The 17,607-nt window shown below is 41.9% G+C and overlaps 1 protein-coding gene across 8 annotated transcripts in view; it reads left to right on the forward strand.

Annotated features, from left to right (window-relative positions):
- LOC143961332 (C-myc promoter-binding protein-like) overlaps window positions 1–17,607 on the forward strand; it is a 250,429-nt gene that overhangs the window by 37,033 nt on the left and 195,789 nt on the right. The window contains exon 1 of one of the 8 annotated variants that reach the window (XM_077470590.1): window positions 1,582–1,753. The exons of the other annotated variants lie outside the window; for them this stretch is intronic. The gene's annotated coding sequence lies outside the window, so the exon portion shown is untranslated. Of the gene's footprint in view, window positions 1–1,581; window positions 1,754–17,607 lie in introns of those variants that run through there. 8 annotated transcript variants of the gene reach the window in all.

Raw genomic sequence — 17,607 nt, forward strand, 5'->3', positions numbered from 1 at the left:
TAGTTAGTTTCCACAATCCATGACTTAACTCCACAGTTCACACAAATAAGTTTTAAATTCAAACTGTAGCACTGACGTAAGTCCCCCCCCCCCCCCCCCCACAGTAGCGTGACAATCCCCCCCCACCTCCAGTCTAACTAATCACTCTTACCTTATGGCATGGACCCCTGTGCAAACAGGTGGTCATGCAAGCGGGTATCAAAAGGGTTAACATGGACCATAAACTTCTCTCGCGTCTCCTTAGATCTCAGCAAGGACGGCAGGTCATGGGTAGAAAGAAAAGATCTCAGTGCTCACCGCTTAAGTATAAGATTTCATTTTTGTGTTCAAAAACAAACTACTCACATAAAGATGATAAAAACACAGCATGTAAAGCCGACAATCGTGTTAGTTCCATAGGGCAGCAGCGGGTGAAGTCATGCGTAGCTCCTCCCCATACGGGTTACGTCCAGTCAGAACTTTGACATCACCAGACTCCTCCCTTCCTTAGCAGACGGAGGCACTTGGGGAAGGGGGGGAGGAGTCCGGTGATGTTGATGTGCGTGACATCACCAGATCTCCGACGGAACCCCCTGAAGACCCGGAAGCCGGCGGAGAGGTGCGTACCGTTCAAAAGAATTTTGATCGATCAAAAAAATCGATTGATCGAGGAATTAATCTTTCATTTCCACAGCCCTAAAATAAAGTATTCAAAAACGCGTATCTTGAAGTTTTTGAATACTTTGAAGTGCAGAGGAGGGGACCCCCCCATCTCTCCATAAAGAGTACGTGTTACAAGGTATGGTTTATATTCCTTGTGACAGCAATAACAGTGATTTAAAAAAAAAAAAAAAAAAAATTCAATAAAATGACAGTGTAAAACCGTAAAAAAATTGTTGTTTAGTTATACAAAATATCGGCAGGAGAGGTGGCCGAAATATCGTTATTGTATTGGCAGCGAAAAAACAGATCGGTTGATCCTTATACTTTTTTTACGCTCATGCGTTTTTTATGCATTTTGCAGAAATGTAGGGAAATTTTTAACATCGTTTCCTATGGAACATGTTCACATCAATACATTTTATTTTTTTTGTGCCTCTGCGTTTTTGGAAAGGGTCTGGGACTTTTTTTTTTTTCATGCAAAATGCAGCGTTTTGCATGTAATAGAATTCAATGGACTTGCATCCAAAACACAAATGCCGCGATTTGTGTGTGTTTTTTTTTTTTTATTTATTTATTTTGTTTACACTGTATATAGCTAGTTGCTAAGCAACCACATTGTAAACAAAAATCGCAGCTCGCAGTAATAAACGCGTGTCCAAAAGAACGCGGCAAGCCCCGCAAAAAGCACTGCAGAAACGCTTAAAAAACAAGATGCATAGATGTGAATCGAGCCTCCGACCATGCAAAGAAATGGTGGCTTTAGGACCGTAAAGTTCAGTATGTAAAATACGCGTTCCTCTTGTAAAGTGCTCCTCCTAGGAGTATCTCCGGTATTGTAGTTGCTCTGTGTATGTGGTCAGAGTGTGTTTACAGAGGTCATGTCCCTCTCACTCACTGAACTTCACCCTTCTGTGTAGAACCAAGTCCATCGCTTTCCGCATTTCCTTCTTTCGGGAGAGCCGGAGTGCGGCGTGGAGGCGTTGATTGATTGCCGACTTCAACAGCAATAATGTTCAGTCAGGTGACCAACTTCTATCTCTGGGTGTCCAAATAATATTTCGGGAGATCCGGATTCTCAGTCATTGCAGTGATTTTATTTTTCTATCTACAGGTAGGTGAAAGTGTCGCCATTCATTGCATATTGTGAACTAATATACTTGCTTTTTGGTTGGTGTGTGTGTTTTTTTTTTTTTTTTTTTTTTATATATATATTTGACTCCAATGTCTGCAGTGTGACCTGGTCATTTTTCGAGCTGGTTCTGTGACGCAGTACTAAATGTTTTTATTATATAGTTGATCGGCGACATGGGGTGATGATTGGGAGATCTGACAACTAATCGAATATTTAAAACCATAATGCCGTAAACGTGCGCGCTTGTGTTGGCTAACCACGGATGTTTATGTACGGAGTGGAGGCGTTGATTGCCGACTTCAATAGTAATAATGTTCAGTCAGGTGACCAACTCCTATCTCTGGGTGCCCAAATAATAATTGCCGAGGTTGGGTGATCCACATCTTTTGATGTTGTTGTGGTTGGATTGCTGGTATTATATTTGTTGGTATTTATATGATGTCTGGGTACAATACCTGAGAGTCCTTTAAAGTAATTCTAAACTCGCACTGTTTTTAAATTTTACTTTGTCCATTCTCTTTTCTGTATGTAGATGACGGCACTGTGTATTATTTCAATTAACCTCTTGCTTACTGGGTAGCTAAACCCCGTGCCCAGACCAATTTTTTTTTTTTCCTTGCAAACTGCTTTCTTTTGGTGGTTTCTGATCACCTCCTGGGTCTTTTTTAACCTTTGTTAAAAAAGACTGAAATGGTAAAAACCATTTTATATTTTGTAAACCGGTAATTTTTCTCCTTCATTGATGTACGCTGATGAGGCTGCACTGATAGGCTGCATTAATGGGCACTGATGGGTGGCAGTGATTGGCACTGGTATGTGACATTGATAGGCAGCGCTGCTAGGTGGCACTGATGAGGCACCGATTGGAACCACTGGTAGGTGACACTGAGGCAGCACTACTAGGTGCCACTGATTGGCACCACTGGTGGGCATTGATAGGTGGCACTGGCAGGTGGTACTGGTGGGCACATATGAGGCAGCTTTGCCTCTTTGGGACCGATGCCCCTTCAAAAGAAGCTGCATCTCACACAAATCTTCTGTTTTACATCACGTGGTAAGGGTCAGGGATCGACACCCCCCCCCCCTTACTCCGATCACAGCGCGCGCCATGCGCACCCATCAGGGGGCGTGACGAGCGTGCAAAGGGGAGGACGTCTATTGACTGCCTCCTGACAAAGCAGATCCACGCTGTAGCCCTCATTCGATATGGATATGAAGGGGTTAGTGTTCTTTCCCTATTCAATATCCAGCTTTCACATGACCCAGATATCTCCCAGCCTTTCTGCAGGTAAACATAAGCAGGAGGAGCTTCTAGTCCTCTGCTAGTCACATGTTCAAGATGGGGAGATATATATCTATATCTATATCTATATCTATATCTATCTCTCTCATTTTAAAATCCAAAGTAAACGCAAACTGTTTTAAATCTCTATTTTAAAATCTACTGTATATTGAAATAAAATGTTATTTGGCAATAATATGATGTGCCTGTGTCTGAGAATAAGAGGGAGGTGAAGTCTCCATTAATCTACATGTACTGTAATATCCTAAATTCGTTTTTTAGCTGGTTAGTGGGCATGGAGGAGGGAGTGGGCGGTCATTTTACCACTGTGCTATAGTCACATGTGCTGCTCAGATGTGATGGGAAGGAAATGCTGAGCATGTGCAGAGTTACCACCACAGCTGCAAAATCCTAGCTGTATTGGGACTTGGACAGAAGGGGGCGATGGAGAGCAGCAGGATCAAACAGATTTTTTGGCAGATTACAGAAAGCGAATGTTATAGTAACTGAGTATGACCAGCATGGAATACACCATTTTATTGATCCTTTTTTTTTTTTTTGATGTGGGTTTAGTGACAGTGGAGCCAGCGATGTGCGCATAAGCAGCTTGTCTGAACTCTCTCCCTCCTCATTATCTTGGAGACAGCAGCAGGAGCCATTGACTCCCACTGCTGTGAGAGCCAATTGGGGGGGGGGGGGGGGATTTGAAGAGAGAGAGAGCCACTGCTCTTGTGCACATTGCTGGATCGAGATGGGGCTCAGTCAGGTAAGTATTGGAGGGGGGGGGGGGTATATGCAGAAGGTTTAAAAAAATAAATAAAAAAAAAAAAAAAAAACTTCCGCCTTTTTAGAACCACTTAGATCTAGGGGTGGGATTTAATAAACTATGATTGAAATTGGGACCATAACAGATAAAAAAAGAAAAAAAAAAAAGAAAAAAAAAATCCACCAGAATTACACCCCCCCCCCCCCCCTCAAATTCTGAAATCCTGGCCCATGGATTGCATTTAAAGTGGTTCTAAACTTTTAGCTCTGCAGAAGGGATCTGATTTGCTAATTAACCACTCGATCACATCTGCGGGTGGCGGAAGGTTGGGGGGGGGGGGGGCGACTCCAGCTGTGGTGGCCACCTCTCCCTGGCTCTCTGGTCCCGCCGCGCTGCCTGGGAGTGATGCAGCCATGGGGTGCCCTGTACAGAGAGAGAGAGGGAGGAACTGACATCGCTCCCTTCTCTCTGTAACCCTCAAATCCAGGAGTGACGAGTAGTTTGTCACTTCTGGTTCTGCCTCTTTGATGCTTTACCTGGCCACCTGTGGGCAGAAAGCAGCTGATCAGATCGATCTGTGTCTGATCATCTGCATTGGAGGCCAGAGGAGAACCCAAATATCTCTAAAGAGGCCACCTTACAAGGGATGTTTTTCATCCCTTATGACAGCAATAAAGTTAGTACAAAAAAATATATATATATATATATAAATAATAATAATAAAAAAAAAAAAAAAAAATTCTATATAGCGCCGACAGTTTACGCAGCGCTTTTACAACATTGGGGAAGACAGAACAATTGCAATACAGATGGAATCGGAGAGCCCTGCTCGTTAGAGCTTACAATCTAGGAGGTGTGTGTATAAAAAAAAAGTGCCATTTCACACTTTTAACTATAAATCTATTGTATGACTCTTTTTATTGCATTATATTTGAAAAAAAGAAAAAAAAAGTGCCACTGTGCTTATGCGCAAATGTCTATCTCTATTGCAGTTTGCCGATTTTTCTTTCATATAACAAGTGGAGAGACTTATCTGCTCACTCAGCTGTCAAAAGAAAACATCAGGCAGTCTGCCAAGTTTTTAAAATGAAACATTGTAACTAAAGCTTCCTTCTTGGATCAAAGGGAAACTTCTGTGTGTAAAGAAAAAAAATCCAGACAGTCTGCCAAGTTTTTAAACAATGGTGTAAACGCAGGAAGTTTAACCACTTAGTCTAAATCTTTTTCTGACACTTGTTTCTTAAGTTAAATCAATATTATTATTATTATTATTATTATTATTATTATTATTTTTTGCTAGAAAATTACTTGGAACCCCCAAACATTTTATATATTTTAGCAAAGACCCTAGGGAATAAAATGGCAATTACTGCAATATTTTATGTCACACTGTATTTGCCCAGTGGTCTTTCAAACGCAATTTTTATGGGGAAAAAATACACTTCAATGGGAAAAAAAAAAAAGAGTAAAGTTAGCCCCTTTTTTTTTTTTTTATTTATTTTTTTTTTTTTTATTTGTTTTAATGTGAAAGATGTTGTGCTGCGAGAATTGTGATCTATCTTCTATGCAATTCTCATTTTAGCCAAAATCGTGCAGCTCTAATGTGAGGTATTGTCGCGAACATCAGAGCGAGAGCAATAATTCTAGCCCCAGACCTGTGAAACTCTTGTAACCTGTAAAGCAGGGATCTGCAATTAGCGGACCTCCAGCTGTTGCAAAACTACAAGTCCCATCATGCCTCTGTCTCTGGGTTTCATGCTTGTGGCTGTCAGTCTTGCTATGTCTCATGGGATTTGTAGTTTTGCAACAGCTGGAGGTCCGCTAATTGCTTGTCCCTGCTGTAAAGGGTGATTTAAAGCGTCCCTGTGGAGATTTTTAAGCACCGTAGTTTGTCGTCATTTCATGGGCAGACTTCATTTTAAAGCGTGACATGTTTGGCATCTATTTACTCGGCGTCACATCATCTTTTACATTTATCCCCAAAAAATTGCACAAACTTTATTTTTTTTTATTTTTATTCATGAAAGGTGTTTTGTTTTGTGTTTTTTGTTTTTCAAAAAATTGTATTTCGGAAAACCGCTGCGCAAATAATGCGTGACATAAAAAAATTGCAAAACCCACCATTTTATTCTATAGGGTCTCTGCTAACACAACAAAAAATATGTTTGGGGGTTCTAAGTCATTATTATTTTCTTATTAAAATTATATATACATTTTTTTTTTTTTTTTTTTTTTGCAAGAACTTTTGTTTTCTCACATGTAGGAGTGAAGTGTCAACTGGCAAGTGGTTAAAATGGAAGTAAACCCTTCCAAACAACTTTGACCTACAGGTAAGCCTAGATTAAGGCTTACCTGTAGGTCCAAGTAATATCTCCTAAACCTATATGGTTTAGGAGATATTTGCCCGAAAACGGGCACCGCTGTCTACGGCGCATGCGCCGTAGACAGCGGCGCGCAGGCGCACTAAATGCGGCAAGTCCAAGAATGGATTTGCCTAATTTGTCGACTCCTGTGCGCATGCGCGGGAGTGACGTCATCGCGGCTCCGCCGAATGGCAGCGTCGGAGCTCCGAGACGCGACTCCCGTGCGCATGCGCGGGAGTGACGTCATCGCGGCTTCTCCGCTGTCATTCGTCGGAGCTGCGAGAGACGCCACAACCAAGATGGATGCGGCGGACTACAGGTGACAGCGGCGACTTCGCTGGCTCCTGTGTCAGGTAAGTGACACATAATGAGCTACTATGCGATGCATAGTAGTCCATTATGCTTTACCTTTGCAGGGAAAAAAAGAGGAAGTAAACCCATCAGGGTTTACTTCCTCTTTAAAGTGATTGTAAATGTTCAAAAAAAAAAAAAAAAAAAAAAAAAATATATATATATATATATATATATATATATATATATAATATATATATATATATATATATATATATATATATATATATATATATATATATATATATATATATATATATATATAATATATATATATTTTTTTTTTTTTTTAATTTCTTCTTAAAATAAGCACATTCCTTGTCTCCTTTCTGTATGTATCCGGTACTTGGGGTACTCTCTGTTCTTTTCTGGTGCCGGGTAATACAACACTTGGGGTGCAAGGACTTGGAGCCCGAATTGTATGTCTGTTTCTCTCCTTGAATAAAAACACATATTTGATTTGGCATTGAAGAATATAACAAAGATCAGTTGTTCTATTCAATGCTAAATCAACTCGAGTGCATTAATGGCCTTGAAAGCCGATGAAACTGAAGCTTCGTATTTACACCGACAGGATCTGTAATGTTTTATTATTGTTGCGGGTCGTGTTCTGCAGAGCCGGGAGGTACAAAGCAAATATCTATTGATAGTATTGTTGGAGAGTACACAGACCCCTGGAGGTGCTTTTTGGCGATCACGATCTACAGCGGTGGTTCTCGACCTCAGTCCTCGAGTACCCCCAATGGACCATGTTTTTCCTCTTCTTTTTGTTTTTTTGTTTTTTTTTTTTTGTTTTTTACTTTTCACAGCTGCTTTAAATCGATATCAATGACACGGTATTAATAAGAGCCATTTTATCTAAGGCCGAGTTCACACTGGCACTTGTACCACTTTAGATCTGACTTTGCCCTGCAACTTAAAGTGGTTGTAAACCCATCTGGGGGGAAAAAAAAAAAGCAACCTGTAAGGCAAAGGCATAATGAGCTAGTATGCATAGCATACTAGCTCATTAAGAATAACTTGCCTGAGAGCGAAGCCCCCGAAGCGGTCCTCCGTCTTCATGTCCGCTGCTGCCATGGATCCCGGAATGACTTCTGGGTCTCGCTGCTCCGGCGCTGTGATTCGCCTGAGCAGCGATGATGTCGAATTACACTCGAGGCATATCTGCGGCCTGCCCAGTGTGTATGCGCCGTAGACAGAGGTGGCTGTCTTTTTGTAAATATCTCCTAAACTGTGTAGGTTTAGGAGATAATTCTTGGACCTACAGGTAAGCCTTAATCTAGGCTTACCTGTAGGTCACAGTGGTTCGGGGGGGGGGGGGGGGGTGTAGATACCTGGTATTTTCACCCACTTCCAGGCATGTGCCGTTTCCTGTCGTGCAGCGCTGTCTGCTGGGACACACACAGGTCCTGGAGACAGCGCGGACCATTCCTAGTGTGCTGCGTGACTCGCGCATGCACAGTAGGGAACTAAAGCCGCAACGCTTCACTTCCTGATTCTCTAACCTAGAATGGCGGCGGCTGCAGCCGAGACCCGATCGATCGGTCTCGGCTGCCGACATCTCTGGACCCCGGGACAGGTGAGTGTGTATTTATTAAAAGTCAGCACCTGTAGTATTTATAGCTGCTGGCTTTTAATATTTTTTTTTTTTTTTTTTTTGTAGGTGGAATCCCTCTTTAAAGTCCGATATGCATCCGATTTTAATGAACAGGGATCCAATTTTGATCCACGACAATATCAGGTGCTGTGTCTGTCTGGTATGAATCTTTAAGGGGGAACTCCACGCAAATTGTTAAAAAAAAAAAAAAAAAAAAAAAACTGCATGGGTTCCTCCTCCAAAAGCATACCAGGCCCTTTGGTCTGGTATTGATTTTAAGGGGGACCCCCACGCCAAAAAAACTGCCCATAATCCACAGCAGACTCTTATCCAAGCACGGCAGGTCAGGAAAGGAGGTGAGTACGAGCGAGTGCGCCCCCCCCCCCCCCCCCCGAACCGTACCAGGCCGCATGCCCTCAACATGAGGGGGGTGGATGCTTTGGGGAAGGGGGGGGACCCCCACGCCCCCCACCATAAAGCACTTTGTCCCCATGTTGATGAGGACAAGGGCCTCTTCCCGACAACCCTGGTCACTGGTTGTCAGTCTGCGGGCAGGGGGCTTGTTTACATTAGCATCTTCCCATTTTTCCTCCCCGTGAGACGATCGCGGGATCCTACTCGCGGAGCTTGCGTGCATGCGACTAGAGGTCGACCGATATGAGTTTTTCTCTGGCCGATACCGATATTTATTTAGAAATCGCCATGGCCGATATATGATGCCGAATATTATTTATTTATTTTTTTTATTTTTTGGGCCGATATGTTAGGCCGATTATTTATTTTTTCCCCTTCATCTCATAAAATCTAACAGTTAGACACCTTTCCCACTGGGGCGTTTTTCAGGCGCATTAAAATGGCGCCTGTAAAGTGCCTGCAAAACGGCTCTCCTGCAGTCTGTGTGGAAGCCCCGAGTGCTGTCACACTGAGGCGATGCGCTGACAGGACGTTAAATAAAAGTCCTGCAAGCAGCATCTTTGGAGTGGTGTACACCGCTCCTCCACCACTCCTGCCCATTGAAATGAATGGGCACCGCTGCCGAAGCACCTGCAATGCGTTTTGGCAGCGGCGCTTCACGGGCACATTTAACCCCTTCCTGGGCTGCTAGCTGGGTTATAAGTGCCCTGCTAAAATGACGGTAAAGCGCCGCTAAAACTGGCAGCGTTTTACCGTCAACGCCTGCTCGCTCCAGTGTGAAAGCAGCCTTAAGTGATCCAGAAAATTTCTTACATTTATTAAACAAAACAAAACATCCAAACAGTTCACTTGTATGTATAATTTAGAATGAAATGTGTAATTTTTTTTTTTTTTTTATATATATATTACACAAAAACAGGTAATCAAAACTTTTGGATGAAAAAAAATGGGCTAGCTTTACTTTTTTTTTTTTTTTTTTTTATCTGTGTGTTTTTTCCAAAAAAAATTAAGTTTGAAAGACCGCTGCGCAAATACCGTGTGACATAAAATATTGCAACAACCGCTATTTTATTCCCTAGGATCTCTGCTAAAAAATTTTATATATAAGTTTTGGGGGTTCTAAGTAAATTTCTAGCAGAAATTTTTTTTTTTTTTTTTTTTTTTTATGAAATCCAAAATGTCAAGGTTGCACCAAGTTACTTACATGGGGGAGCTCAAAAATATTTTATGTGCTTGGGTGTAACTTAAATTTTTACTTTAAAAAAACTTTTTTTTTTTTCCATCACATAGGTGACAAAAAATCCCTTTATGTGATGATTTTTTGGTGTCAGATTCTCTTTAATGAGAAGCTGTCTCTTATCAAAATGTCAAGGTTGCACCAAGTAAATGGATACCCAACGTTAAACCTTAAATTTTTGAAATGGCGACAAACTTCTGCACTCTATGATTTTCCAAAGGCGATACTTGAAAAGCCCCCTATAGGTCATCAGTTCAGTGTTGGAGGAGGACTGGTTTGCTCTCACTTGGGCATGCTCGCCAATATCTAACGTGTATCGGAATTTACGTTTTAATGTGTAGGCACCCAAACACGTGCGTTTACTTACATGGGGGCGGGGGGGGGAGGAGCTCAAAAATATTTTGCTTGGGTGTAACTTAAATTTTACTTTAAAAAAACGTGTTTTTTTTTTTTTTTTTTTTTTTTTTCATCACATAGGTGAAAAAAATCCCTTATGTGATGATTTTTTGGTGCCAGATTCTCTTTAATGAGACCCCAGCTGTCTCTTCTCGGCTTCACTGGATGTAATGCAATGCAGATTGCATCGCATTATATTATTTTCTGGACGGGGACACGGAGAGGCTGTCGCAGTCGCTTTTCGGGTCAACAAGGGGGGGGAGGGGGAACGTGTGTCTGCTCTTCTCTCCCCTGTACCCAGTGGCACCTGCTATGTCGGTCCTAAGCCCGCAGATAGACAAGCAGAGCCTGGGGTACATGGCGGTTGTGTGTGTGTGTGGGGGTGGGGGGGGGGGGGGGGTGCGGCCGTTACCAGGAGTGTGTGGAAGCAAGCGGGTGACAGCACTACCGGGAATGTATGCAAACCCCCCTTGTGTTAGGTCTGTACGATGTATGGACCTGGCAGGGAATGGGTTCATTCAAAGCCTTGTCTGAATGGCACCCGTGCCAAGTGAGTGACCTCCTGTGTTCAGAAGGCAACAGGACCCGGAAGCTTAGAGGCTGTGGTAGCGGTGCCTATTTTAGGATTCCCATGAAAGCTGGATATTACTATAGGTATGGCACATACATACTTGGTTTGATTCAATGTAACTGTGTGTAAAAATATCCATACCTGGAATTCCCCTTTTTTAAATGCACAATTAGTAGTGTTGAGCAGGAAGATGATGGCTCATAAGATAAAGGGAAGTCTATCATTTTCTTGATATAAAAGAACCGTCTCTGATTTTTGAGCTACATCAGCAAGCAGAAGTTTGAAAACATGTAAGGGGTTATTTTATTAGACATGTGCAATTTGTTTAGTTCGGAATTTGTTTAATGGGTTTCGACAAATTCGTTAATTTTCAAATTTCTAAATTTTCAAATTTCCAGATTTTATTATTATTATTGATTTATATAGCACCAACAGTTTAAGCAGTGCTTCGGAAATTAGAAAATTAGAAAATCCAAAAATAAGAATGGCAATCTGAACATTTCAAAAGAATGAAAATCTGAAATAATAGCTAATAATTAATATTTAAATTATAGGCGTTGGAATTTCCTTTCAAATTTGGCTGTTAGTGAACGTATTTGAATGAATTATCTGAAATAAAGAATGCCGTATCTAAACGAATGCAACATAACGATCTAATAATAAATAACAAAACCTTTTTATTATTGATGTGTTCCATTCCATTTGTTTAGATGCGGCATTCGCTATTTCGAATAATTCGTAACTTCAGATAAATTTTGTATTCGTTAGGTTCATAAACGGACAAATTTGAAAGGAAATTCCAATACCTATAATTTTAATAATTGGTTACTAGTTGTTTTGAATTTTACTGATTTTCTTTCTTCTTCCCTTTATTTTTTATTTATTTTTCTAATTTCTGAATTTCCGAAAAAAGCAAAAGAAAAAAATGCAACGAAAACTAAAAATGTTTCAGTGCTCGTGTCTATTTTACTAATACCGAGGAAAGCAAAATCGGGTTCAACTTCTGCATAGAAGCCAATCGGCTTCTAGATTTTATTGCTAAAGCTTAATGGGGTTGTAAAGGTAAAACTTTGTTGGTAAAAAAAATAAAAAAATAAAAGTTACACTTGCCTCCACTGTGCAGCTCGTTTTGCACAGAGTGGCCCCGAATGGCGTTTTTTCTGGGGTCCCTCGGCGGCTGTTTCAGCTCCTCCCTCAAGAAATAACCACCTTCATCTAAGCTCTCTCGCATGGTGGTTGGTTCTTGCGGCCATGCTCCCATGATACAGGCGGCGGCTATAGCTGCTCACTATATCACTCGACCCCCCCCCCCCCCTGGCACGCAGCGTCATTGGATGCGATTGACAGCAGTGTGAGCCAATGGCTTCTCTACTCCTTCTACTCTAGCGAATCAACGGCAAGGCTGAGCGGCGAAGAGGACATCGGGGGCGAGCGCATAGGATGCATTAAGGTGAAAAAAAATAAAAACGTGAACCTTTACAACCCCTTTTAAATGAACAAGCTGAAGCTGATTGGCTATCATGCACAGCTGCACCAGATTCTGAGGACACCAGTTTTAGTAAATCTTCCCCATCGTCTCTATACAAGTGTCGCAAACGATGATCCATTTCCTACGTGCTAAATATAGGGCCCTGAGTTCTCTTTGTGTGTTTTTGGTGTCTGGGAAAAAAAGAAGAACTCCAGTCAACATGAAATTGCATTCGATGTCTTTGCAGAGAAAGGGGAAGTTCTCATCGTCATTTCCAGTGTTCATCTGTTGCGCTCTTACGTCAGCAGCTTTCCAGGCTGCCGGTGGTGGGGCTGGATGGTGTGCCCTCTACCTCCCACCCGCACCTGAATGCTGGAGTCTGATGCATCGGGTACAAACGCCCAGTGTGCATGGATGGCGTCTAGAGATCCAAACTGGTATTAAACAGTGTGGCAGTGTCTTTCATGTTTGGCAATTTCTGGCACATACAGTAAGGGCAAAAAAATATTTGATCCCCTGATGATTTTGTGCTTTTGCCCACTGACAAATGATCAGTCTATAATTTTAATGGTAGATTTATTTTAACAGTGAGACAAAATAACAAAAATATCCAGAAAACTCTCTCTTAAAAAAAAGTTATAAATTTGCATTTTATCCACTTGACCACTGGGCACTTAAACCCCCTTCCTAACCAGACCAATTTTCAGCTTTTGGCGCTCTCACACTTTGAATGACAATTACTCAGTCATGCAACACTGTACTCATATGAAATGTTTGTCCTTTTTTTCGCACAAATAGAGCTTTGTTTTGGTGGTATTTAATCACCGCTGTTATTTTTTTTTATTTAATTTTTTTTATTTATTGCTCTGTAAATCAAAGGCAGAAAATTTGGTAAAATAAAAAAAAAAAAAAAATCTGGCAGAGTGTTGGCAGAGTGTATCCAGCCCACAGCGCTGCTGCCATCTCTCCCCCTCTTCCCTCTCACTGTACCAATTGGTACAGAGAGGGGAGGGAGGAACTGGCATCATGACGTGACACCGGTTTGTTTACAAGTTATCGCTCCGTCATTTGACGTTTCGATCACATGGTAAACGCCTGCTATCAGAGGATCCGGCGGTCACGGATGTTACTGGGTGCGCGCGGGAGCAAGATTCTGTGAGGATGTTGCACGGACTTCCACCCAGAATAAACCAACCTCGCTGTAGCCATCTTTCAGCTATGGCCCGGTCTGCATGTGGTTAATGATTGAAATAAGTATTTGACCCCTTCATAAAAAATGACTGAGTACTTGGTGTCAAAACCCTTGTTGGCAATTGGAGGTCAGAGGTTTCATGTAGTTGGCCACCAGGTTTGCACTAGGGGTGTTGAATATAATTGCAGCATCGATGCATCGCGATTCAGACCTTCACGATGCTGCGACGATGCAGTGCTCTGCCTCTCCGGGAGATGCACAATACTTTTTTTTTTTTTTTTTTTAACCCTCCTCCTGTATATACATTCATACCCCTTGACATTTTCCACATTTTTGTCATGTTACAACCAAAAATGTAAATGTATTTTATTGGGATTTTATGTGATGGACCACACAGTGTCACATAATTGTGAAGTGGAAGAAAAATGATAAATGGTTTTCAAAATATCTGAAAAGTGTGGGCATTAATTTGTATTCAGCTCCGCTTTACTCTGATACCCCTAACTAAAATCTAGTGGAACCAATTGGCTTCAGAAGTCGCCTAATTAGTAAATGGCGTCCACCTGTGTGTAATTTAATCTCAGCTGTTCCGTGAAGCCACTCAGAGGTTTGTTAGAGAACTTTAGTGAACAAACAGCATAAGGCTGGGTTCACACTGCTGCGGGGGGAGATCCGGATGTGATTCGCTCCGCAAATCACATCCGATCTCCGTAGCGATGCGAGTTCAGCCATACAGATAGTATGGCTGAATTCGCAGCGCTCCCGCAGCAAACTCGCACGGGACCCTTTTTTTGGTCCGCAACAGAATCGGATCGCATGGGGGTTCACACCATGCGATCCGATTCCTGTGCGAGTCGGCAGATCGCACTGCGATATGCGGACGGATCTGGGGGTGTCATTAACATAACATTGACACTCCCAGCCGTCCGCATAGGGCAGTGTGAACTGCCGGCGGGAGGTGTGCGATGCGGGAAAACGCCGCGGATTCGCGGCGTTCCCGCATCGCAGCGGTGTGAACCCGGCCTAATGAAGCCCAAGGAACACACCAGACAGGACAGGGATAAAGTTGTGGAGAAGTATAAAGCAGGGTAAGGTTGTATTAAAAAATCCCAAGCTGTGAACATCTCACGGAGCTCTGTTCAATCCATCATCGGAAAATGGAAAGAGTATGGGACAACTGCAAACCTACCAAGACATGGCCGTCCACGTAAACTGACCGGCCGGGCAAGGAGAGCATTCATCAGAGAAGAGCCAAGAGGTCCATGGTGACTCTGGAGGAGCTGCAGAGATCCACAGCTCAGGTGGGAGAATCTGTCCACAGGACAACTATTAGTCGTCTCTCCACAAATCTGACCTTTATGGAAGAGCGACAAGAAGAAAGACATTGTTGAAAGAAAGTCATAAGAAGTCCTGTTTGCAGTTTGTGAGAAGCCATGTGGAGGACACAGCAAAGATGTGGAAGAAGGTGCTCTGGTCAGATGAGACCAAAATGGAACTTTTTGGCCTAAAAGCAAAACGCTATGTGTGGCAGAAAACGAACACTGCACATCACCCTGAACACACCATCCCCACCGTGAAACATGGTGGTGGCAGCATCATGTTGTGGGATGCTTTTCTTCAGCAGGGACAGGGAAGCTGGTCAGAGTTGAAAAATGGATGGAGACAAATACAGGACAATCTTAGAAGAATGTTAGAATCTGCAAAAGACTTGAGACTGGGGTGGAGGTTCACCTTCCAGCAGAACAACGACCCTAAACATACAGCCAGAGCTACAATGGAATGGTTTATATCAGGGGTGGCCAACCAGTGGCCCGCAGAGCCCTCTGATGTGGCCTGGGACCTCCTGCTCTGGAATGGTGGGTTTAGCAAGACCAGATGGCAGGTTGCTGACCTGTCATACCCGTGAATGAAGCTGGTGTTAAGAGGAAGAAAGTGGCTGCAGAGCAGAGCCCCATAAGCCAATGCTATGGCAAAGTTCAGGTAACCCACAGGGTAGACACAGGTGCACTACGCTGCACCCGTGGTGTGGGTAGACCGCAGCTCATCAGTGTGAAAGCAGTTTAGGCCCTCTTCACACGATTGCCCCTACCCAATCGGACCCTCGATTCACCTCTACAGAGCTGCAGATGTAAACAGACTTATGTCCATTTACGCCCGCCTGCCTCCAATCCGATCCTAAAAATCTGATAACAAAAAAATAGAAAGGAATTCATCCCCTTCCATCTAGGTGGATCGGATCAGAGGGTGTATAGCGTGGCCGTGACCTGTCATCCGTGCGCTCGGCTCATTGTGGCCCACGACTGGTTACCAAGTTGCTTAAGTGGCCCTCGCACTTAAAAAGGTTGGGCACCCCTGGTTTAGATCAAAGCATATTCATGTGTTTTTAGAATGGCTCAGTCACAGTCCAGACCTAAATCTAATTGAGAATCTGTGGCAAGACTTGAGAATTGCGGTTCACAGACGCTCTCCATCCAATCTGACAGAGCTTGAGATATTTTGCAAAGAAGAAGAATGGGCAGAAATGTCCTCTCTAGATGTGCAAAGCTGGTAGAGACACCCCCAAAAAGACTTGCAGCTGTAATTGCAGCGAAAGGGGGTTCTACAAAGTATTGACTCCGGGGGGGGGGGGGGGGCACCATACAAATGTACCCCCCACACTTGTCACATATTTATTTGTAAAAAATGTTGAAAAACTTTTATCATTTTCCTTCCACTTCACAATGATGTGCCACTTTGTGTTGGTCTATCACATAAAATCCCAATAAAACACATTTATGTTTTTGGTTGTAACCTAACAAAATGTTACAAATTTCAATGGGGTATGAATACTTTTTCAAGGCACTGTTCATGAAGAATAGTCAGAACATCTTGTTATAGCGGAACACCAGGGAACCCTTAAGCCAACCATACATGGATCGGAATTCCACCAGTTGAGCAGGAACCAGCAGAATTTCGATCCATGTATGATCTAGCTGGTTGTACATTGTTTGTTCGTTCTATCTAGGCATTGTTTCTATCCACATTGGAAAGTGCTGCTCAACGGTATGTTGTTTTCTTCTTCTTCTGATCTTTATACCCCGAAGGAGCTTTCGTTCAGATTCCATATTTGTAACAATTCTATATAAAACTACAAATGAGTGGTTGGTGTCCAGATAGAGCGCTCTCTGGTGGTAGGAGTGCCTGAAACTTCGCAAAACATCTTTCTTGTTGTATCACTATGGAAAAAGTCTGAATTGGACTTCACTTGTATGTTTCCAAAAAAATTGCTAGACTTAATGAATTTAAAAAAAAAAATTATATTTTCTGTCTAGATCAACCACTTGGCTTCCAGCAAAGTCTTGCCCCCCCCCCCCCCCCTGGCTCTTCAGCCTTACATGCGCTGTTTTAACTGGGAATTGCGCAGTCATGCAACACTGTAACTCAAATTAAAGGGTGTGTGTGTGTGTGTGTGTATATATGTGTATGTGTATGTATGTATGTGTGTGTGTGTATATATATATATGTATGTGTATAATATAAATATATATATATATATATATATATATATATATATATATATATATATATATATATATATATATATATATATATATATATATATATATATTTTTGGTGGTATTTGATAACCACTGGATTTTTTTTTTCTTTCTATTATATAAACAGAAAATTGTCATGGAAAAAAAAAAAACCCAATGCTGTCTGTTCATAATAAAATGTAACCAATAGAATCAAGTTTCTTCATAAATTTAGGCTAAAATGTATTCTGTTGCATGTCTTTTGGTAAATAAAAAGAAGAAAAAAATCCAAATAAGTGTATATAAATTGGTTTGCGTGAAAGTTATAGCGTCTACAAACTATATGGTATTTTCAGTGTATTTCAAACTGGTCAAACCTGATGTACTAACGGCCTATCGTTACTTGAGGCCCTTACAATGACAGGACAATACAAATACCCCAAAATGACCCCCTTATTGGAAAGTAGGTCTGAGGCACTTGGTAAGAGGGATGGCAAGTTTTTTAAAGTCCCATTTTTTTTTTTTTTTTTTTTTGGAAAATTCAAGAATTTTTGTTTTTTGTTTTTACATACTGTCATTGGGGCAGTACAGCATCACCATATGACTGATGTGGCGGTGATCATGGATACTGATTGGTGACCGTATGTTTAGTAAAATAAAATAAAGTTTTAACGTTTTATT

Source organism: Lithobates pipiens, unplaced genomic scaffold, assembly GCF_037356315.1.
Source record: "Lithobates pipiens isolate NorthernLeopardFrog02 unplaced genomic scaffold, aLitPip1_a1.2 Scaffold_8, whole genome shotgun sequence".
NCBI lineage: Eukaryota > Metazoa > Chordata > Amphibia > Anura > Ranidae > Lithobates > Lithobates pipiens.